Here is a 19,228-nt window from a genome sequence, read left to right as displayed (position 1 = left end):
CTCTTTTATGAATTCTGTCCACTAGTTTCAAAAGGGAAATTGGGCCCTTTATTCTGCCAGTATTGCTGGTCATCGTACAGAGAACAGAGGACCATTTCAGGCAGGCCTTGTGCAGAGAAGATCCTCAGAATTCTGAGAGGTAACCTAGAGCCAATCAGAAAATATGATATGCATGTTAAAATATAGACTGATGCAAAAGAAATCCACATAATTCACACATTTAATATTGAACAATATCCCTTGGCACATTAAAGTAGCATCATTAGATAAAAACCGATACCTACTATAAGGCAAGGGTTTAAATGCTTAAAGGAAGGGAGCGATCAGTGGAGAGGAGTTGCTGACCTTCGGGTCCAGGTGACTGAGGGCACAGCTATTAAATGCTGGGTGGCAGACGCATGTCAAGCCAGGTTAGAAGAAAGCAGTGCTCTCAAAGGGTCGTAAAATTTGACGAGGCTGCGGAGAAAGGGTGGATCTTGCAAGGATTGGAAAATCAGAATTGGAATGATGAAGATTAAGGCTATTAATCAAAACTATTATTAGAAACAAATGCAGCAAGCTTTAAAAAAAAAATCAAATTCAGCCTTATAACTTTCATCGCAAGTGTTGAATTGTGGTCAGCTGTTTTATAGTTTCAAACAGCCACTCCACTGTCAACGGCACCAGGTTTTCCACCACAGGATGGCGACACACTTACGAAATTTAGAATATTCATGCAGGAAGTTAAGCAAAATATTTTTTTGTTGCAACAGCCATTGAAAAAAGTGCCAGAATGGATTGTTTGGGCCAAATGGCCTGGTTTGATGTTGCAACTTCTAGGTATTACTTTGCAATTTAACATTTTTGTCCAGGTACTGTGTGAACACTTACCAGACCACATCAATGGACATAACTGCAGGCTTTTCCTTCCCTTCATTAAAGCTGGCCATAATTATTTCCACGTCCTGAAATAAACAAAATATTTATGGAAGAAATAAATAGAATTCCAGTCAACAGCACGCAAAGCACGTTTACTGAATGTAACTCGAGTCGAGGACACAATACAGAATAAGGGCAGAAAACTTTCATAGGGGGAGCAGGACTTTTCTGGGAGAAGTAGGAGCTAATGTTTCTGGTCAATGAACATAAGAGACATGACCACATGAATACAGCAGCTGCAATGCCCTTTGTGTTAATGGTAAAAAGGTGCAGGAACAGGGGTATTGCCTCTTTCAGACAAGTTTATTATCCCTAGACAGCAACACTGAAAGGTAAGGCTGTCACCAAGAAAAATGCCTGTATCACTCCATAATGATCCAGTTTTTTATGAAGCAGATGAAATGTTACAACCATCTTCTCTACTGACACCCAACCCAAAGGCTGTGTAAATTAAATTCTTTCCTCCCATTTCTCAACATTTGTACGTAACGACATACCGCAATCAACAGGGACACTGGTGAGCTGGAAGCAAATCGTGATTTAGGGAGTGGGAACCATGGACCAGCGAGAGGAAGGTCATGCTGGATGGGGGCCCCCAGTGAGTTGAAAGGGAATGCAGGAAACTTTAGTCAGTGAGTTAAATGCTGAACCACTGAGATTCTGGAGTAACTAGAAAGCGGATGATTGTAGTTCCTTGCGACATATCTATTTTGGGTTGAAGAGATTCAATTCGTGGAGTGCCTCAGTTCTTGGCCCCCAATTCATAATTCCAAATAGATATATTTGAGATGTAGATAAATGTTTGAAAGAGTGAAGAATCACTAGTACAAACTTTTAGCTCAGCTGAGGAGTCGAGGCCAGACGACACCAGCCAGGACCCCACTGATCAGCAGGGAGGGCTTGAGGGGACCGCCGGTGGCTTCAAGTTAACCAAGAGTTAGGAAAGCTGCGAAAGTTGGCATTGTTCCACAGAGATCCTCATCCAGTCCAAGTGGGCAGGGCCAACTTCCACAGGGGTTTCCTAACTCTTGGTTAACCAGAAGCCAGGTCCAGTACCCTGCTGCCTCATGGGCCATCCTGCAGCCTCTGTGAGGGAATTGGATGGTCACAATGAGAAGATGTACCCCAGAGAGGAGCAGAGATCAGGTGACTGGCCACACTGGGATTACAGGCAATCCTCATGCTGGTGACCCGCGCATTATGTCCATTCAGGTTACTGGATATCCGCCCTTATAGAATTCACAAATCACAACCCAAAGACTGAAGATACATAATGTGATTCACCCTCACAGAACGTGGGCAGAATAAAGAAAACAAAGCACCACAATTTGTTTTTTTTTCAACCTTCCTTCGTTGACCCATGTGCAGACAGCATGGTTTTGTGACGCACATTTTCTGGGAACACAAAACCACACCTCCTCCCCCTCCCCACCCATGCACCTCCATAACACGGGGTTCATCTGTACTGTCAATATTTGGGAAAAAAAATAAGTGCAAAATCTTAAAAAAGGCACAACTTCAAAACAAATTACTTCCATGGGCACTATTGATTGGCCTGGCAATTCTTAACGGATGTAAAATCTACTCTGTTTTTGTACATTTCGGCATCAGATTCTCTGTGCTGTTGCCCAAAATATTCGGTATCTCACTGGCATCTCTGACAACCTCTGCACTGCCTGCCTGAGGCTGGGAAGGGTTGGGCTCTCCCTGCTTTTTGTGAGTGTACCATGATCTGTCTGCTGCTGAGTGACAATCAAGATTTCATTGTTCAGCGTGATTAATGGCTGCTCCACTCTGAACAAGGCAGAGGTTATCCACTCAACGTAGTGAAGTCAATCTGGAGGCCTCCTTCTCCTTGCTGATCAAATGAAGTTTTGCAAAAGCACCTTTAACTGGTTCAGAGCATCAGGTCGTGGAAAGAATCTCCAGAGAGGCGACATTAATCACTTGTTTGAGGTTCAATTTAAGAGAGCAAAACAGTACAGGGATTGAAATATAGACAGAAAATGCTGGAGGCAGCCAGCAACCGTAGACAGCGCTTACGGAGAGAAATGGAATGGGTGCTTTAGATCAATGAATATATAAGCAGTGCAAGTTCAAAGTAGCAGAAGGTTGAATAACATGAGAGACAATAGAGTTGAGCAAAAGTTATTTAGTGAACAACAGAGGTCGGTCTGGTGGGGGTGTAAAGGGAAGAGGGTAATGAATGTGATATTGCCAGCAGAAAATAAAGTTAAAGGAAAAACTGCACTCGTGAACTACAAAGGATGGAACTGCTGAGCATCTGAAACTGTCGACACGTGTTGACTTTGGGAGGATGTCGTGTGCCTAGTCAGAAGTAGGGACGTTGTGGCCTTGAGCTCTGATGGAAAATATGGAAGGTCATAGACATTCAGAGCCAGCTCTTCAGCGCTTGACATCCTGTTTTGCGGAAACTGCCAAAATGTTTGGCCTGGAAGTCAGCCTGAAGAAAACTGAGGTCCTCCATCAGCCAGATCCCCACCATTACTACCAGCCCCCCCACATCTCCATTGGGCACACAAAACTCAAAACGGTCAACCAGTTTACCTATCTCGGCTGCACCATTTCATAGGATGCAAGGATCGACAACGAGATAGACAACAGACTCGCCAAGGCAAATAGCGCCTTTGGAAGACTACACAAAAGAGTCTGGAAAAACAACCAACTGAAAAACCTCACAAAGATAAGCGTATACAGAGCCGTTGTCATACCCACACTCCTGTTCGGCTCCGAATCATGGGTCCTCTACCGGCATCACCTACGGCTCCTAGAACACTTCCACCAGCGTTGTCTCCGCTCCATCCTCAACATTCATTGGAGCGACTTCATCCCTAACATCGAAGTACTCGAGATGGCAGAGGCCGACAGCATCGAATCCATGCTGTTGAAGATCCAACTGCGCTGGGTAGGTCACGTCTCCAGAATGGAGGACCATCGCCTTCCCAAGATCGTGTTATATGGCGAGCTCTCCACTGGCCATCATGTCAGAGGTGCACCAAAGAAGAGGTACAAGGACTGCCTAAAGAAATCTCTTGGTGCCTGCCACATTGACCACCGCCAGTGGGCTGATATCGCCTCAAACCGTGCATCTTGGCGCCTCACAGTTCGGCGGGCAGCAACCTCCTTTGAAGAAGACCGCAGAGCCCACCTCACTGACAAAAGACAAAGGAGGAAAAACCCAACACCCAACCCCAACCAACCAATTTTCCCCTGCAACTGCTGCAACCATGTCTGCCTGTCCTGCATCGGACTTGTCAGCCACAAACGAGCCTGCAGCTGACGTGGACATTTACCCCTCCATAAATCTTTGTCCGCGAAGCCAAGCCAAAGAAGAAGAGACAGTGAGGTCAGGGTGGGAGCATACTGGAGTTACAGTCATTGGAGAACCTGGGGGCACACCATCGGGGTGTTGGGGGCGGGGGCAAGCGATCTCTCAATCTGCATTTGGTTTTCCCGATGTAGACGAGACCACATTGCAGGCACTAAATGCAGTACACTAAATGAGAAGGATCGGTAAACTTAGCAAGTTTCAGTTTTAGTTCAGATTTCCAGCATCTGCAGGGTTTTACTTCTGCACACCACCCTAAACAGTGGCCACTGAATGGGGTGTAAGCAGCAATGGCAACTTCCCACTGCCTTGCCTGAGCCCTGTGCTCAGCTAGAATGAACTATGTTGCTCATGAGTCGATGCACCGGCAGAGGCCTGGTATGGTGGTTGGCTAGTTTTAAATAGGGCGAGCCTGCACTTGTCAAAGCTAGATTGGAATTCTTGCAGGGAACAGGCTTGTTAATCGAGCAGTAAAAGGCTTTCGACAAGTCACATTGATCAGGGAAAGAGTGAAGTGTGGGTGATCAAGAGGCAGAACTTGCTCCAGAGATTGTATGTATTGATGGCCTTGAAAGAGATGGAAAGTAATGGGGGGAGGTGGTGGGGTTCCTGTACTAGTAGAGGACTGGGGAGACCAAGGCTCTTGCTCTGAAAGCTAAGGGAGTAGATAACTCAGGAGGTCAATGACAGAACCTGCATTCAGAACCGCAAGAGATTCAGCGACCTCACGTGCACTATCAAGGCCACTGTCAAGTGCTGCATCCCACTATCTGAATTTCTTATGTCACACACCGTTCTGTTCTCTCCTTCCACATCACTAACCTAGCAAGAGGAAACTCAAGTACGACTCCCACTCTCATCCATGGCTCACCCTGCCCCACATCCTCAGCTTGCGCACAAAAATAGCCATTCCGCCAAGAGTTGCTCAACGACCGGTCACGTTGTCGGATGTGTTGCTGGAGGTTGAAGAGTGGCAGCACTGGCTTCCCCAAAAAATAACCAATCTAAACTTCACATCACATGGCATTAAGGACAAGGGAGTTTACAAAGAGTCACAGTGTTTATCACCCCCCCCCCCCCACCACACACGCACGTGCACACACACGCATACACAATGCATCCATGCACACCATTCTTTGCAAATCTTCTTCCCACAGTCCAGGATAATTGAGCAGTTTGTTCCATTCAGAGACTCCTGCAAGGGATTGCAATGTAAAGCAGCTAAAAGAGAATTCTTGGTCTTCAACAGAGCAGAGATGTTTTCCTCTCACAGCCGTAGATTTAGTGATCAGCAGAGAGAAAGGCCCAACCCCCTTCCAACTCCAAGTAGGTTAAAGGGGTGTGTACAAACAAACGGGTTGAATGTGTGTATGCGTGTAGTGTCTCTACATGTGAACAGTATATGTGCATTAAGCAGTGTGTGTGTGTGTGCGTGTGCGTGTATGTGTGTGTATGTGTGTGTGTGTGTGTGTATGTGTATGTGTGTGTGTGTGTGTGCGTGCGCGCACACATTTGCTTGTGTCTCCTTCTCCCAACCCACTTCTTCCACCATGTTTCTCCACCCTTCATTGAACATCCACCTTAAACCTTCTTACTTGTGGACGCCTCATTCTGGCCTCGTGTCCGCTCTTAATCTTTATATTTCCAACTGCCCCTGAGCCATCATCCGACTCAACTACACCACTCCCCTCTCTCATTCTAATCTCACACTCTACTCTCCACTGATCACAATCTCACTATCAAACCTGCAGCCAGAGCTGGTGCTTTTGTGGTGTTGCTCTTAGGGTCCTCACCTTCCCTGCCCCTTCAATGGGACTCCATTGAAGAACATCAAGCCACCGTCTCATGCACCACCTCTAACCTCATCATGGCCACTCACCTTCCTCCCACAGCCTCCAACCCCATGGTTTCCCAACGCTGAACTGCCTGGTTCTACCTCCTGCCCAAGATCCGCGAACTCCATTTTCCCAGTAGACCCCAAGTACTGCCATATGCCTGGAGATGTGATGTTGTTTCTGCTGTGCTCTTCCTTCCGGTACCAGCTTTTTAACCTCACAGCATTCCGGGATAAACCTCTCTGAGATATGAATTATCTTCTACTTTTGCTTTCCTTTTCTCTTTAAATTTTAAAAAAAAATCTCGGATGTGCTGTCTACCACGTCTTCCCAACCAATGAGAGCATGGACATCGTAAGAGGGGATTTCTGAAAAGGAATGGAAACTGAGATTTAGCCCTGTTAATGCTGTTCACTGGTACAAAGGTGATCGAGCACAAGCCCAGCTGTGTCCCAAGGGACGAGCGAAATGATTATCACTCAACATTGTAACGACTCAGAATCTCATCTTAAATTCTATAACCATTTTGACTCTTATAGACTGCAATCATGTACTCATTACAGTGAATGATCAACTGAATAATTGTCAATACAAATTAATTAACTGTCATACAATAGTGGCAGGTGCCATTGCAATAAACAAAGAATTTTAATTCAAATGCAATGTGCCCACATTAAAAAGTGGACTTTCTAATATTAACGTTCGTTTCAAACCTGCCCTTTGCCTAATGCATCTCTCTGGCCTCCAGTGCTCAGAGTAGCTCATTTCCTTGACGGTGGACTGAAGACCCCCATCTGGTTTCTCCCAGTGAACATACTGCAGAAAATGACTGAACGTCACCAGATCTTCGAGTCAGATTTCTACGCCATGGAAACAGGCCCTTCGGCCCAAACCAACCACACTGTCTACCTAATCTACTCCAACTTGCCTCCATTTGGCCCATAGTCTCTAAACCAGTGGTTTTCCAACTGCCCGCCTAAACTCATATTCCACCTTTGGCAATCCATCTGTGTGGGTGCTCTGTGATTAGCAAGGGATTGCTTAAAATGGGTGGGGTATAAAGTTTGGAGACCAGTTTTAATTGTCCCTTATTGACTCGTTATGTGCACAGTTTCATAACTCCAAAGGAAATGGGCCAATGACAATTTTTCTCAAGCAAAATATTTCAGTAACAATTGGTCTCGAGCAGTGGCCTTCACAGGTGACCCGGAGGTCTTATTGAAATAAGCAAAAATTAACTAAATATCAAATCTCATTTATAAAAATAGCAATGTATCACGATCACTTGGACGTCTGACTCCCCTCTACTTATAGGACGATGGACTGCAGAAATGAACAGCTGTATACGTATCAGGGGAAAAAAAATCACATACAACTTGAACAAATACAAACCTTTTGTAAAGATCTGGCAGCCACTTACGAGCCCAGATACAGTAACAGAAAGGAATATAAATGCTGATATTATACATACCCAAACGTGATTTCCCCGTCTTTTGTATATTTAAAAGATACATAAGCCATGACGGTGTGTGGATTTGCATGTATAGTGGGGGGTGGAGGGGAGAGGGGCTGTTTTATTTTTGTTGTTGTTTGTAAGTTTAATACATTGTGTTATTCAAGATTTAATTTTTTTAAGAAAATCAGAAATAAAATAAAAATATTAACCATGTACACACTCCTCCTTCAAGTTCGACCCTCCAAAACGCCCAACTCAGCATCCTGTCTAGATCATGTTGAAACTTACAACAACCCTCTACACTCTCTACAACACTTCTGACCTTCGTGTCATCTGCAAACTTACTGACTCATCCTTCGACTTCTTTGTCCAGGTCATTTGGGAAAAAAAACTCAAAGAGCAGGGGTCCCAGAACAGGGGTCCCTGCAGAACTCCACGAGTCACTCACCTCCAAGGAGAGTACATTCCATTTACTAACAGCCTCTGCATACTGTAGGCAAGAAAATTCCAAATGCACCAAGCCATGATCTCACGGCTCACGACTTTCTGAATGAGTCTACCATGGTGGACCCTGTCAAACCCCTCACTAAAATCCATGTGCACCACATCCACTGCCCGACCTTCCTTAGTTTTGGTGATCTCCCCCCCCCCCCCCCCCAAAATGATACAATCCATATCTTGCACCCACATAGGACATGGTGTCCTGTCTAAGGGTAGATCACAGGTGGAGTCTGAGGACTGGCCTCCAAAGCCAAGATCTAATCCAGTGCGCAGATTGGCACATAGGGGCCCCAGATATGCCTGGCCATGTCAGTTGTGCAGAACAATTACTGTTCCATTGCTGCTCCAGTGCCACTCTCAGTTCTCCTGCCACATCAACCACTGCACTGTTGTCTCTTGTATCCATGCAGAACTCAATAACTGGATTTAAACATTGGTTTGTGGGAGAAGACAAGGAGGATGAGTAAATGTTCAAAGGTTCCTTTTATTGTCAAGTAATAACACTTAAAAATCTACACTAATCCCCTTTATCCGAGGGGGACATGTTCCAAAACCCCCCAGCGGATGCCTGAAACTGGGGATAGTACCAAATCCTATACTTAATGTCCATGATATATTCTGTAAAATTGGGCATTATGCGATGTGGACGATGTGTGAATGCCATATTTAGCAGAGCTATATGGGATACTGTAATGTACCTGTAAACTTTTTATTTGTAAATAAGGATCAGTATGAGGTCCGACACAGGACTATGGGGAGAGAACAGGATACTGGGATCAGTGTGGGGATCGACGCAGGGCTGTGGGGAGAGAGCAGGGCAGTTGGATCAGTTTCAGATAGGATGGCCAGAGGTCTGATTTTAGGCTGGACTGTCCTACTTTTGAGCACTCTTTCCTCTGTCTGGTGCCACCTCAAGCCGGTCATTAATTTGCCCTCCATTTGGGGCAGAATTAAGGGCAAGGGAGTGGGTTAAATGCAGCATCCTGGGGTCCGTAGGCCTTCTGCGGCCATGTTGCTTCTCATGCGTGAGTGCCAACTGGCGCATGTGCGATGGATTGGAGTACCCTTCCATTGGAGGGAGGGGGAAGTGTGACGGTGGTGCTTAAAGGTTCATGGCAGGTAAGAAAGCCACCCGTGCACCCCACTGAGAGAGTTTTCTGATGCTGTGTTCCCTCTAAGCTGTGCGCATTTTATGAGTGCGTGCACCCACGTGTGTGCACAGCACTTCCATGTAAGCGTGTGTGCGGACACCCACAGCTTAAAGGGATGTCCTCCGGTTTGAACATTTGGAAATGGACCACGGTTGACCCCGGGTAACTGAAACCATGGAAAGTGGAATGGCAGCATCTGCTGCAAGGCAAAGAGTCGCCGTGAGCAATACCCAGGGTCCCTAACAACAGGAGAAAGAGAAGCAAAGAGACACCGAGTCTCCATGGATTCCCCTCCAGCAACCGCCACACAGACTCATGTCTGTTCCAGCAGCGACTCCCAGCTCCTGGACAGAATCTCTGATATGATTGACGGGGAAGTGCATCAAAAGGAACACCCAAGGGTGTTTGTAGGGAGAAAAAGAGGTACAATACCGCCATCTGGTGTCGACAAGTGCAAACCGCAAGAGCCACATGTTGGGTACAATACCGCCATCTGGTGTCGGCGAGTGCAAACCACAAGAGCCCACATGGTGGGTGTAATACCGCCATCTGGTGTTGGCAAGCGCAAACTGCAAGAAATAAAACAAAAGTCTGCAGACACCGGTGGTTGAAGTAAAAACACGTTGGAGAAATTCAGCAGGTCAAACTGTGTTCTTAAATAGAGTAAAGATAAAGATACATAACCCTCCATCAAGGCATGAGCAAAATGTTGGCACAAATCATGCCCCCCTTTACACAGACCATGCTTCCCTTTGTGCAAACCGCACATCCCTTTACGCGGACCATGCCACCTTTACACAAACTGAGCTTCCCTTTACGTGGACCATGCCACCTTTACACAAACCGTGCTGTCCTTAATTAGATGTTAATTGGGTGTATTTGGGAGGCATGTGTTTAAATGACTGGAATCGGCTTCTATCATGTTGTCAATATATTCATTTTAGAGTTTGTTCACAATCCAGATATAAAGTCTCCAAGAAGACACGTTGAGTCACATGGTCAGCCCTGACAGAGATTTTTCCAAGCAACAAAGTATTGAGCAGAATTACCTCCTTCATGCTGTTTGCAGCATCATCTTACATACCCTTGCTACTGGAATACTGTAGTAATGGTCAATAGTGCACAAGCTTGTGTCAAACTGGAAATGGGGGTGGGTAGAGGGTGGTGACAAGGCCACCTCAAGCACAGGCTCATACTCACAACAGAGACCAGGCCTTCTCTGACAGTGGTCCCTGGAGGAGATCACATTCACTTTGTTCCCTGCACTGGCTCCAGGTTCTTGCCTGGCAATCTCAGACATGGTGTCAAAGGCATCACAGCTGCTGTCTGTGAAAATTCTACTTTGAATGGGAAGAGAGAAATTGAGCTGCCATGGGGGAATTTTGAGCAGAGATGGTGGAGCTGGTTATGCAGGCCAGGATCCTGCAGTGCCCATTCTTATGCTAGAAGGGAGGAGATGGGGGAGCAACAGAGACCACTACCCTCAATCTCATTGGCAACCCGCCAAGAATAATGCCAGCCTGCACTGCACCAACCACGTTCTGGCTGACTGGACACTTCTCCCCGTCCCATTCCTCTGGCAGTCGCACAGCCTCGGTCAGGAGTTTCTGCACATCCCCTCCAAGCTGTCATGCATCAAGTACGAGGCAGAGGAGATAGATTTGAAGCCCATGGAACTGCAGTGAAGGAACGAACGTGTTCAGTTCTGGTCATCTCATTTACCAGGATGCTGCCTGAATTGGAGTTGTTAAAGAAGGTTGACAGAGCTGGGTATTACAAACTCCCATTTTAGTAAAATGAGATTATCACTGGAAGGGATATTATAGACAGGAAGGACTGAATGGTCACAGTGAACATTTCACCCAAGCACAACACAAGTCCCAGCCCGGCAATAATTCAATATATTGGAAGAACTGAGGGAAGGTTTGTCACAGTCTGTTCCAGATTTGATACATTTGCAAAGACACTGTGATTTTGCAAGGGAGAGCCATTCTGGCTGCTGGAGAGAAGACAGCTCTTTGAAAGCAGCTCTTGTGGCCAATCATTTTTGTGGAATTTAGAGCAAAGTATGTTCTGTGAATGACTGGGCCTTTTTGGTGGATTGACCTGTGCCAGGAGGGTCTTTTGGAGAAGAAAAGTGCTTCTTTTTGATTGTGGCTAACAGTGAAGGTCACTTGGAAGCTTCGTGGAGGCCACCTAGTTTAAGTCTCACCTACAAAAGGACCAGGAGTGTTGTGACCACACCTCGTGTGGATAGACATTTCTTCAAAGGCAACACAACAAGAATTCGTGAGTCTGTAGCAGCGACAACTCTGATCTGCCCATCAATTCAACATTAATTCTGGGCATCAAATTTCAAAGGCCTACATTTCAACATTGAATTTGAAAGACTAAACTTTGAAGTAACTTTCTAGATTTTGGCCTGGACTGTAATAGTTTGGATATATCACACACACAAGACACCTGCACATAGTTGGGGATAGATTTAGTGTTAAGGATAGTTTAAGAGTTAGAAATAAAGTAAGTGTTTTTAAAAAAATGAATGGTTCATCGTTGTTACACATGGTTCATAACATGGGGCTTTTCCCTTTGGCGCGATGAAGGATGAGAGATGATTTAATAGATATGGATAAGATAATGAGAGGCTTAGATATGATGGACACCCAGTACCACTTTCCTTGGGTGACAGAGGAGTTCTATTTAAGATGAGTGGAGGAAAGGTTAGGGGAGATATCACGGGCAAGATTTTATTTTTAAATACACAGAGTGGTGGGGGCCTGGAATACATTGCTGGGGGGGGGAGATGGGGGTGGAGGCTGGTACAACAGGGATGTAAGAAAAACAGAGAGTCACAGATGTGAGGTGTGGACAGGTTAGATTGTTGTGTAAGAGGTTGCCATAGAATTGTGGGCTGAATGGCCTGTACCGCACTGTGATATTCTAGGTTCTCTTGTCATCTGCTGCCTGAGGGACAGGTTTTTGCCCGGATCTTTCATCTCTTCAAAATACTGCAGAGGGCCCTTCTGCATCCATGGAGGTGGGGAGGGGGGAGGGAGAACAAGGAGCTCCTTTCATCTGACAGCACTTCTGACAAAGCAGTACTCCCTTAGTACTGTGGCCTCGGTTGCTGGGGAAGGATCCTGCCGCCACAATTGTTTAGAGGTGCGAGAGCTACCAGTGAACCAAGCAGAGCAATACAGTGGGTGGTGATGTGGTTCAGGCCTTCTCCCCTCATAGAGGCTGTGGGGAGGTCTGGGCTGCGGATTTAACTTGCGGCAGCAGGTCAGTCGACGAGGTCGCGGCGAGATGGAGCCGGCCCCTTCACTCCATAACTCAGTGCCCCAAATTCATCTCTGTTCTCAAGGAATCGGACGTAAGATTTACAAGGTGGACCACAGTGCCGTTCTTCATCTGCCATCATCCTTCTCACTGTGTACACCTACTCCATCAGCAGGCCAGCAGCAGAAGGACACAGGGAAGGAATCGTATGTTGTACCAACCCTCCCCACACCATATCAATGCAGTTGAAAGTATTAAAGAGCCATCAGATGACTCTGAGGGGGTCAGCAGTGGAGAGGATCAAGAACTTCAAATTCCTGGGTGCAAGCATCTCGAATGAAATGTTCTGGGGGCATCATGTCGACAAAATTGTGAAGGCGGCTCACCAGCAGCTACATTACGTAAAGAATTTGAGGAGATTTGATACATCACCAGACTTGCTAATTTCTACAGGCCCTCTGTGGAGAGCATTCAATTTCTACAGGTTCTACAGGTCCTCTGCGGAGAGCATCCAATTTCTACAGGTCCTCTGCGGAGAGCATCCAATTTCTACAGGTCTTCTGTGGAGAACATCCAATTTCTACAGGTCCTCTGTGGAAAATATCCGATTTCTACAGGTCCTCTGTGGAAAATATCCGATTTCTACAGGTCCTCTGTGGAAAACATCCATTTTCTACAGGTCCTCTGTGGAGAGCATCCAATTTGTACAGGTCCTCTGTGGAGAACATCCGATTTCTACAGGTCCTCTGCGGAGAGCATCCAATTTCTACAGGTTCTACGGGTCCTCTGCGGAGAGCATCCAATTTCTACAGGTCTTCTGTGGAGAACATCCAATTTCTACAGGTCCTCTGTGGAAAATATCCGATTTCAACAGATCCTCTGTGGAGAACATCCGATTTCTACAGGTCCTCTGTGGAAAATATCCGATTTCTACAGATCCTCTGTGGAGAACATCCGATTTCTACAGGTCCTCTGTGGAGAGCATCCAATTTGTACAGGTCCTCTGTGGAGAACATCCAATTTCTACAGGTCCTCTATGGAAAATATTCGATTTCTACAGGTCCTCTGTGGAAAATATCCGATTTCTACAGGTCCTCTGTGGAAAACATCCATTTTCTACAGGTCCTCTGTGGAGAGCATCCAATTTGTACAGGTCCTCTGTGGAGAACATCCGATTTCTACAGGTCCTCTGTGGAGAACATCCGATTTCTACAGGTCCTCTGTGGAAAGCATCCAATTTCTACAGGTTCTACAGGTCCTCTGCGGAGAGCATCCAATTTCTACAGGTCTTCTGTGGAGAACATCCAATTTCTACAGGTCCTCTGTGGAAAATATCCGATTTCTACAGGTCCTCTGTGGAAAATATCCGATTTCTACAGGTCCTCTGTGGAAAATATCCGATTTCTACAGGTCCTCTGTGGAAAACATCCGATTTCTACAGGTCCTCTGTGGAAAACATCCATTTTCTACAGGTCCTCTGTGGAGAGCATCCAATTTGTACAGGTCCTCTGTGGAGAACATCCGATTTCTACAGGTCCTCTGTGGAGAACATCTGATTTCTACAGGTCCTCTGTGGAGAGCATCCAATTTGTACAGGTCCTCTGTGGAGAACATCCAATTTGTACAGGTCCTCTGTGGAGAACATCCAATTTCTACAGGTCTTCTGTGGAGAACATCCAATTTCTACAGGTCCTCTGTGGAAAATATCCGATTTCTACAGGTCCTCTGTGGAAAATATCCGATTTCTACAGGTCCTCTGTGGAAAATATCCGATTTCTACAGGTCCTCTGTGGAAAATATCCGATTTCTACAGGTCCTCTGTGGAAAACATCCGATTTCTACAGGTCCTCTGTGGAGAGCATCCAATTTGTACAGGTCCTCTGTGGAGAACATCCGATTTCTACAGGTCCTCTGTGAAGAACATCCGATTTCTACTGGTCCTCTGTGGAGAGCATCCAATTTGTACAGGTCCTCTGTGGAGAGCATCCAATTTGTACAGGTCCTCTGTGGAGAACATCCGATTTCTACAGGTCCTCTGTGGAGAACATCCGATTTCTACAGGTCCTCTGTGGAAAATATCCGATTTCTACAGGTCCTCTGTGGAAAATATCCGATTTCTACAGGTCCTCTGTGGAAAATATCCGATTTCTACAGGTCCTCTGTGGAAAATATCCGATTTCTACAGGTCCTCTGTGGAAAATATCCGATTTCTACAGGTCCTCTGTGGAAAACATCCGATTTCTACAGGTCCTCTGTGGAGAGCATCCAATTTGTACATGTCCTCTGTGGAGAACATCCGATTTCTACAGGTCCTCTGTGAAGAACATCCGATTTCTACTGGTCCTCTGTGGAGAGCATCCAATTTGTACAGGTCCTCTGTGGAGAGCATCCAATTTGTACAGGTCCTCTGTGGAGAACATCCGATTTCTACAGGTCCTCTGTGGAGAACATCCGATTTCTACAGGTCCTCTGTGGAAAATATCCGATTTCTACAGGTCCTCTGTGGAAAATATCCGATTTCTACAGGTCCTCTGTGGAAAATATCCGATTTCTACAGGTCCTCTGTGGAAAACATCCATTTTCTACAGGTCCTCTGTGGAGAGCATCCAATTTGTACAGGTCCTCTGTGGAGAACATCCGATTTCTACAGGTCCTCTGTGGAGAACATCCGATTTCTACAGGTCCTCTGTGGAGAGCATCCAATTTGTACAGGTCCTCTGTGGAGAACATCCAATTTCTACAGGTCTTCTGTGGAGAACATCCAATTTCTACAGGTCCTCTGTGGAAAATATCCGATTTCTACAGGTCCTCTGTGGAAAATATCCGATTTCTACAGGTCCTCTGTGGAAAATATCCGATTTCTACAGGTCCTCTGTGGAAAACATCCATTTTCTACAGGTCCTCTGTGGAGAGCATCCAATTTGTACAGGTCCTCTGTGGAGAACATCCGATTTCTACAGGTCCTCTGTGGAGAACATCCGATTTCTACAGGTCCTCTGTGGAGAGCATCCAATTTGTACAGGTCCTCTTTGGAGAACATCCAATTTTTACAGGTCCTCTGTGGAGAACATCCGATTTCTACAGGTCCTCTGTGGAGAGCATCCAATTTGTACAGGTCCTCTATGGAGAACATCCGATTTCTACAGGTCCTCTGTGGAGAACATCCGATTTCTACAGGTCCTCTGTGGAGAGCATCCAATTTGTACAGGTCCTCTGTGGAGAACATCCAATTTCTACAGGTCTTCTGTGGAGAACATCCAATTTCTACAGGTCCTCTGTGGAAAATATCCGATTTCTACAGGTCCTCTGTGGAAAATATCCGATTTCTACAGGTCCTCTGTGGAAAATATCCGATTTCTACAGGTCCTCTGTGGAAAACATCCATTTTCTACAGGTCCTCTGTGGAGAGCATCCAATTTGTACAGGTCCTCTGTGGAGAACATCCGATTTCTACAGGTCCTATGTGGAGAGCATCCAATTTGTACAGGTCCTCTGTGGAGAACATCCAATTTCTACAGGTCTTCTGTGGAGAACATCCAATTTCTACAGGTCCTCTGTGGAAAATATCCGATTTCTACAGGTCCTCTGTGGAAAATATCCGATTTCTACAGGTCCTCTGTGGAAAATATCCGATTTCTACAGGTCCTCTGTGGAAAATATCCGATTTCTACAGGTCCTCTGTGGAAAACATCCATTTTCTACAGGTCCTCTGTGGAGAGCATCCAATTTGTACAGGTCCTCTGTGGAGAACATCCGATTTCTACAGGTCCTCTGTGGAGAAAATCCGAATTCTACAGGTCCTCTGTGGAGAGCATCCAATTTGTACAGGTCCTCTGTGGAGAACATCCAATTTTTACAGGTCCTCTGTGGAGAACATCCGATTTCTACAGGTCCTCTGTGGAGAGCATCCAATTTGTACAGGTCCTCTGTGGAGAACATCCGATTTCTACAGGTCCTCTGTGGAGAACATCCAATTTCTACAGGTCTTCTGTGGAGAACATCCAATTTCTACAGGTCCTCTGTGGAAAATATCCGATTTCTACAGGTCCTCTGTGGAAAATATCCGATTTCTACAGGTCCTCTGTGGAAAATATCCGATTTCTACAGGTCCTCTGTGGAAAACATCCATTTTCTACAGGTCCTCTGTGGAGAGCATCCAATTTGTACAGGTCCTCTGTGGAGAACATCCGATTTCTACAGGTCCTCTGTGGAGAACATCCGATTTCTACAGGTCCTCTGTGGAGAGCATCCAATTTGTACAGGTCCTCTGTGGAGAACATCCGATTTCTACAGGTCCTCTGTGGAGAACATCCGATTTCTACAGGTCCTCTGTGGAGAGCCTCCTGACCAATTCCATCACTGGAGGTGATGGAATTGCTGATGCCCAGGACAGGAACAGGCTACAGAGTGTGGTAAACTCTGCCAGCACCATCATGGGCATTCATTTCCTTCTATTCAGGACAACTACAAGAGGCGATGTCTCAAGAAAGCAGCCTCTATCCTCAAGGACCCCCACCACGCAGGCTCTCTGCCACCATCAGAAAGGAGACTCCGGAGCCTGAAGATGACCACCCAGTTATACAAGGACAGCTTCGTCTCGTCCACCATCTGATTCCCGAATGGGCAATGAACCATAGACACAACCTCAATTCTCTTCTTTTGCACTGATTTATTTAATTTTTTAATAGTGTATTTATGGAAATGTAATGCTTTTGGCAATTTTTACATCTGAAGTGCACAATACTTCTGCCACAAATCAACAAGTGTGACATGTTTGTGACAATGAACCCAAGTCTGATTTTGAGCTACCTGGATGGGTGGGGGGGGGGGGTGGTGGTGAGGGATATGGTCTTGGTTCAGGCCAGTCAGACCAGGCAGAGTAATAGGTTGGCACAGTCTGGATGGGCCGTACGGTCTGTTTCAGGGCTGCAGTGTTTGATGTTTCGACGGTGCATCCAAGTAAAAGGCAGTCGCTGTTTCAGGGCTGAGCCCTTTGTTTGGATGGGGGACAAAAGGTTGATGCCCAAATAGAAAGGTTTTGGGGGGCACAAGGGGGAGGAGATAAGGGGAAGGGAGAGGGAGAAGTCAGCAGAAAGGACCATGTCTTCCTAGCATGGAGGCCATCTACTACACTTGATGCAGGCGGAAACCAATAAACGTTGTGAAAGACTGCACACATCCCGCATGTAAACTGTTCTCCCTTCTGCCATCTGGCAGGAGGTACCTTAGCACTCGGTCCAGAGTGGTAAACAGCTTTCTCTCCCAAGCCATCAGACTCCTGAACTCCCAGTACATATGTGCATAGTGCGCCATGGACTATCAGTGTATACGTCTCAATGCCTTAACATGTTAACTGCCTTCCTAACCTCATTCCATGTATATGTGTCCTGGAGAAATGCGATGCCCTCCTTCCGTGGCAGCGGCTCGACTCCCCTTTGCTCTAAAGCTGTACAAAGGATGTGAAAGAACAAGGTTTATGTTTGAATTGAAAACACGAAACTGGAGAAAGTCAGCAGATAAAACAGCGAACTTCATACAGCAAAAATACTTAACCAACATGTCGGGCCTGAGCCCTTTATCATCATATGAGCTCATCTCTTGATGAAGGGCTTGGGCCCGATATGTTGATAATTTATCTTTGCTGTATGAAGTTCGCTGTTTGACTTGCTGAGTTTCTCCAGCAATCAGTTTTTACTTCAATCACAGTATCTACAAGCCTTTCGTGTTTAACTCTGATGTTTGAAATGAACCCTCTTGACTTAAATTATGGCTGAAAGGATAGGTCAATAACTTATCTTCTGATTCCTGGATCACTGAGCTGATTATAGTTGGAAAACATATCAACCTTGAAGAGAATATTGCCACTACGCCACCAAGCCATTTGCTAAAAATTCGCTTTTCTATTTTTTTTAAAAAGCTATGAATTGCAAAAGCTCGGATGATTCGGGAGCACGTGGAGAAAGAGAACTGACTTATATGGGAACTCAGGTACTTGCCCACGTTTTCAGATGGTGCAGGAAATGTTCTATTACCAGCCAACTGAACTGGAGATGACACAGTGACCTGCAATGGGGCACAATTTCTCTCTTCACTGCCATGCCATCGTACTTTTATGAAAGTCTAATTCGTGCTGAAATGCCAAGTGAGCTCCATTTGATGGAACCCAATCAGAATTCACGCTGTGGTTGCAGGTAACAAATAGAGAACAGAGAAAGAGAACAAACTTTGGAAATCAAAGTCGAGCTGATGTAATGACTGGATTGTACACAATGTAAAATGCCCAGGCCTGCAATTCAGCAATTTAAAAAAAATCATCTCACAAAGTGTTCCTTGAAGAGGGGCTCAGGCCCGAAACATCGGTTATACATCTTTACCTCCTATGGACACTGTAAGACCCATCAACTTCCTCCAGCGTTTCTGTGTGTGGCACTGAGGTAGCAGCGAGCAAGCACAAAACTCAGAATACTGTATAACAGGCTTTATTCAGGTAAAAGTCTGAACACCAGCTCATGCTTTGGTGGCTCCCATGTGATTGGCCCAGAAGAGGGCCAGCTCAGGTCTATATTCGGGTCGGCTGATTGACAGCCGGCCAGGTGGTCTTCCGGCAGGTACAGGGATCGTCCCCTGCAGTAGGCTGGTGGTCGTATCACCACACTGTTTTAAACAAGAGTTTTTCTGAGGTTTCAATCATAATTGACTTCCGATGTAATCCAGCAGGTGGCAACTAAAGACCGCTCTG

At 45.9% G+C, this 19,228-nt stretch overlaps 1 long non-coding RNA gene across 1 annotated transcript; it reads right to left on the bottom strand.

Moving 5' to 3' along the window:
• On the bottom strand, nt 1–1,944 carry LOC138743965 (uncharacterized). The gene is made up of 3 exons (XR_011345145.1): nt 1,751–1,944; nt 871–944; nt 1–144 (listed from the first exon to the last, which is right to left on the bottom strand). It is a non-coding gene; the product is annotated as an uncharacterized lncRNA (long non-coding RNA).
• Nucleotides 1,945–19,228: the final 17,284 nt, after the last annotated feature.

Source organism: Narcine bancroftii, chromosome 10 (assembly GCF_036971445.1).
Source record: "Narcine bancroftii isolate sNarBan1 chromosome 10, sNarBan1.hap1, whole genome shotgun sequence".
Taxonomy (NCBI): domain Eukaryota; kingdom Metazoa; phylum Chordata; class Chondrichthyes; order Torpediniformes; family Narcinidae; genus Narcine; species Narcine bancroftii.
Note: the sequence above shows the minus strand (reverse complement) of the source record. Positions and strands in the feature narration are given on the sequence as shown.